At 29.6% G+C, this 6,889-nt stretch overlaps 1 pseudogene; it reads left to right on the top strand.

The window, feature by feature from the left end:
• Positions 1 to 3,117: 3,117 nt before the first annotated feature.
• Positions 3,118 to 6,883, top strand: LOC130509766 (protease inhibitor HPI-like; annotated as a pseudogene).
• The last annotated feature ends 6 nt before the right edge of the window (positions 6,884 to 6,889 follow it).

Genomic DNA, 6,889 nt, shown 5'->3' with positions numbered 1-6,889 from the left:
TAACCAACTGAAAATGCAATGAATTTGGAAGTAATTAGTATTTATATCAATTATACATTTTGTAAAGTAAGAAATGGTTGTTAATATGTGTGTGAATATTCAATGGTAATATAGAAAGTTAATATTCTAATTAATTATGTTTAAGAAACAATTATCAATTAGTGATTATATACGGATAACAAAATATATTTTTCACTATTTTTAATTAGAAATAGCAAACACAAAGAAAAAAAACTAACCTACAATTTTTGTTGACGAGAAAAAAAGAGTAACTTGTCCACTCAAAAGTATATAGCTTACTATCCATATTTTGTTACTCTAGTATATTTATAGATTTTATGATTTTTTATTATAGATACAATAAATGTTTAAAAACTGAAAAAATAGAAAATGATCAAATTCGATGATTTGATCGATGATTTTACATTGAAAAATGTCAAATAATCAAGTTCAATTATTTGATCATTGACTTTACATTAAAAAATAGAAAATTGTATTATTTAGATATAAAATAATTAAATTGATGTATTTATTTTATATTATACTAATATTTTGTAAAAATCAAAATTATTTTGGATTAGTAAATAGGGTCTTATTTTCTTTTTTGAACAGGGTCCGTATCAAGTTTGAGACGGCCCTGACATTAAATATGATTTATCAGGAGCATTCTCCACTTTTTTATCCGTTTTAGAACCCAGTAGAACCCACTTTTCAATCCTTATTTCTTTCTTCATATTGTAAAAGGAGAGAGGGAGGGGGGACTTTTTTTTCTCCTTTTTAATAGTCAAAAGAGGAATTCATCGTTTCAATGACTTAGAACCATTGGTGGAGGCAAATGGTAAGGTTTATAAAATATTTTTTAAAAATTATTTGTTTTTACTTAAGAAAATTTTTTAAAATATTTATTTTTGCTTAAGAAAATTATATTGACCTTACTAAAAATAAAAATGTATCTTCATTATTTTTTTTTAACTCCAATAGAAAATATTTCTGACTCCGCTACTGCTTAGAACAGCTCTATTGGTTTGAAACCATGAGAATTTCTAAAAAAAAAATTAGCATTTTAATTTTTTGATTATGTTTTAGTTTTTCTGAATCAACAAAAATGCTAATTTTCTCTCTGATGATTGACACATGTCCTTGCGGTACATTGGCAGTTTTTCTAAACCTCATTAACATTATAGTTTATGAGGAGAGTTTGTTTTTTGCTCCTCTTTTTAATAGTCAAAGGAAGAACCGTTCATTTCAGTGAATTAGAGCAGCTTTTTTAAACCATGAGAATTTCTAAAAGAAAAAATATTAGTTTTTTAATTATTTGATTATGTTTTAGTTTTTCTAAATTAATAAAAATGCCAACTTCTCTCCGATGATTGACACATGTCTTTGGAGTATATTTGCAATTTCTTAAAACCTCATAAACTAGAACTTTTGGCCATTCTCTCTCTTAAATTATTTTTTTTTCATTTTTCTTAAATGTTTAGAAATTTTCCTAAACTTTACAAATGAAGATTCTCTTATAGTGCTTTCTTCCCTTTGGTCTTTTTGATTCTTGTAAATGGTCACCACCTCTTTTTTCCTTTTAGAAGGACTTATGGCAAATAAATTTTAATCAACTTTGAAAATTTTGAAATTTCATTGTTATTGGTTCATTAATTTTAGCAATTTTGGTAAAATTCTTTGTTAATGGTTTGAGAAATTTTAAAATCCATTAAAATCTTGAGAAAACTAGGAAAGAGATACACTAGTTATTATTGATTTTCTAAGTCTAACTAAATCTAGTGTTATTCGGAGACGAATTCTCTTCATTTTATTATAAGACATAACACTCAAAATATCATGTGTATCCATGAGATTTATAAAATTTATGTGATAGAAAAGTCTACAAAAAAATAATCCAAAATTATATATTTTTGAACTATACATTTTGAATTTGAACTTTTTATATTTTTTTCAAATTTTATTTTTGAACATTTTAGAAATTTAGAAAAAAGTTATTAGAAATTGTTTTTGAAAGTATTGTTAAAAATATTATTTTCAGTTTTAAGTATTTTTTATTGTTAAATTCATAAACAACATATTTTAAATTTCTCATTTATATATTTAATTTACAAAATGAATGATAGAAAATAAATAACATAAATTCATGAAATAAAAATCTAGAAAAGTTATGATCAATTTTGTAAATCAATGTGTATATATTTTCTTTATCCACATAAATTTTAAAATTTATCATATTTTAAATTTACAAACTCTACACAAATTTATCTTCCAGTAAACCCCTTTAGTCGAGTCATTAAAACACTTCTTCTAGAACCAAAATGATTATCTCTGTCCACTAGGTCTGTATCTATCTCCGAATGTCGTCACATACTGTTCACTTCTCCACATGATAAAATTATTTTACTCTCTTCTCTCACTTTGTTCCTAGGTTAATATTATATTCATTAAGCTGTTATTTGATCATGCACGTGCTCTCCAACAAGGAAAACATGGTACACCTCAGAGCATCATTATTGATTGTCCTTAGTTTTGAATCCTCAAGTTATTTAATTAATTTTTATGTTAAAAAACAAAGTTAAGGACAAACCTCCAAAAGATTGATTATTGGTAGGACTTATAAAGACTAAGGACAATCAACCACAAAGAAATAAAGACTATATATGGACTCAGAAACTGATCCAACTAACTCTCTTTTTTTTGACTAAGGTGCAGAATGATGATAGTGAGATTCATGATGGACGAGGTCCCAGTTATGGAAACAAAAAATGATTAACATATAAAGATTACACACCCAGAGGAGGAACTACTAAGGAGATTTGAAGCAATATTTGCAGGATGAGCCACTGCAACAGGTTCTTGTGACTCGGCCTTTGTCGTCTCATTTGTGTTTTCTGAAGCAGTATTTGCAGGATCAGCTCGGTTTCCAACAATTCCCTGTAATTTGGCATTAGACTATGCCTACCCTGCAATTTTATCAACCACAAAGAACAACTCTTTTGAATGATCAAAGTGGCAACTAGCGTCTCTCACTCTCATCATCAACTCAGATCAAAAACACCAGATGATTAGAGAGATGATGGTCAATATTGAACCTTGACAAACTCGTAAATGCCATCAATGTCAACACCGTTTCCATCATTGATCGTTGATATAGCCTCACGTACCGGGTCATCTACATGTGTGTCCCTGAAACAACCAAAGAAAGAAATAAAAAAACGTAAAAAATGGGAAAAAATTTATCAAAATAACAATACATGAAATCAAAGATCAGTGCCACAAACTCAGAGGAACTATCTTCATCGGAAGAACTATCTGCTGCATCAGGATCCATGCCCACTGCAACAGAGAAGAGTTTGGGCATGATATTAAATCAAGAAATTGAATCATAAATCCATTGAATCAGACTACCTTGATATTAAGCAACAAATAAGTGTTCGATCGTTCGTAGATCTTAATCGAATCGATTTCAAGGAGAAAAAAAAAATAAAAGATGTTACTCGATATACCTTGAAGAATAATCGATAGCTACTATCTCTATCCGCGCTTCGGAAGGAAGTACCAATCTCAGTCGCCGGAGAAGAAGAGAGCGATTCGTTGGAGAACAAGAAGAGAGAGAGATAAAGATGATACATTGTGGTTTGACACATATCCCATAAGGACATTTCTATTGTTCTTTAATTAAAGAACGTCCTTCAAATTAAAAGGTATTTTTCTTTTTCTTTTAATTATTATAACTGAGCTAAAATACATATTAAGGACAGCGATAATCTTGCTCTTATTCATAAATAAACAACGTTTTTGATAAAAAAAAAAGTAAACAACGTTTATCATATTGTATTATATATATACTGGACTCATGTTATGGGAAAAAGCATAGCAAACATCATCGTCAGAACAGAAAACAAAACGTTCTTACATATATGTTTGTCCCTAAACGTTATCGTCTATTGATATTATTACGCGGCATTTAGTTTTTTTTTCATACTTTTATTTCTCTTCGCGTCATATTCATTGTTGTAACTTCAAGCCAGCCCCAAGGGGAAACAAAAAGTTTAGGCTTCCAGCCCTAATTTATTTAAGTATTAAACGGTCACTAATTTTCCAAAGTTTCAAGTAGTCTAGTGTTTAATTTAGCTGTCTTATGTAAACTAGGTGAAAAGTTCGCTTCCCCTTGCCCCATCTATCTTATTAAAACAGAAACATTACAACTTCTCTAGGTGGATTTTAAAGTTGATCTTATGTAATTAATGCTATATTAATCTACTTATTTTTAGACATGCCTTTTTTATAAATAATTAATATCAACCATTACCATAGTTTTTCACTTCTTACCTTATTATTATATCAACTACGCATGTTTCCTTATATTGCATATATTTTTACTATAAACTAGATACATCCACTAGCATATTATACTTATAAGATATATTATTAATAATACATCTACTAACATATAATACTATACAACAGATTAATAATAATACAATATATTATATGTATTCATTAACTTGCATCTATTAATATTAGCAATACTATGAAGACGACAAATTCTATACTTTGAACCTATAAACCATGATATACTAATTTATAACAAAAATGATATACTGTTACAAAATTATTTTTTATAAAAATTATTATAGCAGCAATTTGTTATATAAGATAAATTAATCAAGACCCAAATCTTTTTATTTTTCTGTTCAGTAAAAAAGAAAACCTACAAATATATACCATTAAGTTAGCCAAATTTTTTTCGAATAACTAGTAAATCTCACCAAACCAAAAAAAATAAATTAAAAATATAACAAAAGATATTATTTTGAAATTTAGCTCACCGGTCGGGGTATAAATCTGTTCATTTCAGGTATGAGTTTTTCGAGTTCTCAACATTTGGATCTAAGTAGGTATTTGATTTTTTTGTCCGGGTCGATTTTTTTTGGTTTCCAGATCATTCTAACTTTTTTATATATAAATCTTTAAATAATATACAACATGTATATAAAATATGTGAATCAAAAGATAAATCCGCGCATGCGCGCGGGTCAATGATCTAGTTTAATTTAAAAGTTTTGTTTTGAAATTAACATTTGATAAATGGGCTTTAATTTCTTATTTGCTGCAGCCTTTATATTTCCAAGACCAGTACTGTTTCAAGCTAATAATTGGTTCAAAGAATCTAGATCTAGTCTATAATAAGTTATATAAAATATGCTTAGTTTATATGGACAGTTGATATGTAACCAGTGTTACTTCTATAAGACTTATACCATGTGTCCAATGACATTCTATTTTTTTCTCTATAATTTACTGAGTAATTCTAATAATTTTTGCTCCAATAGTATTATTTTATAATAGAATTATTCTATTACAGAATGAAATATAGAGAGAACTATCATTAGAGATGCTCCTAGGAAGTGCTCAAGGTGCAAATGCGATAACATGGCCCATAACTAATCTAAGACATGCCTGTATATAACGTATGTGATATGCATGCGTTGTGTCGTTTCACATAATACATCTTGAGGAATATAAGAAGCGAATGTTCCTTTCATCAGCAGTTGTTTATATAATTATATGTACGTTATCTATGCATGGTCAAGACGTGTGGTGATGTTTCCGTAACAAGTTTTTATCGCCAGATATACGAGAAAGGCACGTTCTTATTTTCAAATTATCTTGATCACGATATGTATATACTTAGAAGAGAGTTACTTGTAAGAACATCATTCCTGGTAAGCATCAGGAACCGTGACGGTAAGTCCATCCAATATATGATAGAAATTCTACTAACTAGTGGTCTATCTTACTCAAAATTTGAATACTGGTTATAACTTTTAAGTTTACCAAAAAAAAAAAAAAAACTTTCAAAGCTTTACCAAAACGATATATATAACTTGTCAAAGCTTAATCCATCGGTTTATAAATGTCAAAACGTTGGATGTTAAAACCGGTTAGTCGTAATTTGACTTTGAATTTGCTAGCCCTCACCGACTAGCACCGACACCGACACCGACATAGACGTATCCTCTCTATAAATTGAACTCAAATCCCTTAAGACGAGCATAGCAAATACATCACAACACTACACAGATAACAGAGGAAGAAAAATGTCGTCCGAGTGTCCTGGTAAATTTTCTTCTCACATAATCTCTAAGCTAATAAAACTGTTGGCCAATAAGATAAAAACCCTCTAAACTAATGTTCTTTATATGGTAGATATGGCTTCAAGCATTTAGATCTATTGTGGTTCAACATAATTATACTGTCATCTCTCAAAATTAAGTAAACAGTATAAATGATATACGCATGAAGTTCCATGGAATTTCCCAGTCAGGAGCATAGGAAAAGGAACCACCGATCGTTTAGATTATCATGATTTTATGCAATAATTTTAGTTGTATGTTAAACATTATAAATATTGTGTAAAAAAATAAAGGCACAAACTTAAGGCACAAACTTTCAAGCATCGTAAGGACACTAATGTTTTTTTTTTAAATGTCAGACCGGCATAATCAAGTAATGGGCTTACTAATCTCTAAGTCTAAGTTACATAGTGTCAATTACAAATCGGTCCGATGTGGTTGCTTTGAGTGATGCAGGGAAAGAACTCGTGGCCAGAGCTTATGGGAACAAATGGAGATTATGCAGCGTCAGTGATAGAAAGAGAGAACAGGAGAGTGGATGCAATCGTAATTTGGATGGAACTCCAGTGACTGCAGACTTCAGGTGCGACCGGGTCAGGGTTAGGGTTGATAGAAACCGTATCGTCGTTCAAAGTCCCTACCGCCGGCTAGACCTGCATACAGAACACGTACGCGGTTACCATATCTGTATAATATGAATAAAATAAAACTTTATATAATGCATGGTTCATAGTTGGTCATGATGTAGG

The sequence above is a fragment of the Raphanus sativus genome, chromosome 3 (genome assembly GCF_000801105.2).
Source record: "Raphanus sativus cultivar WK10039 chromosome 3, ASM80110v3, whole genome shotgun sequence".
Lineage (NCBI taxonomy): Eukaryota > Viridiplantae > Streptophyta > Magnoliopsida > Brassicales > Brassicaceae > Raphanus > Raphanus sativus.
Note: the sequence above shows the minus strand (reverse complement) of the source record. Positions and strands in the feature narration are given on the sequence as shown.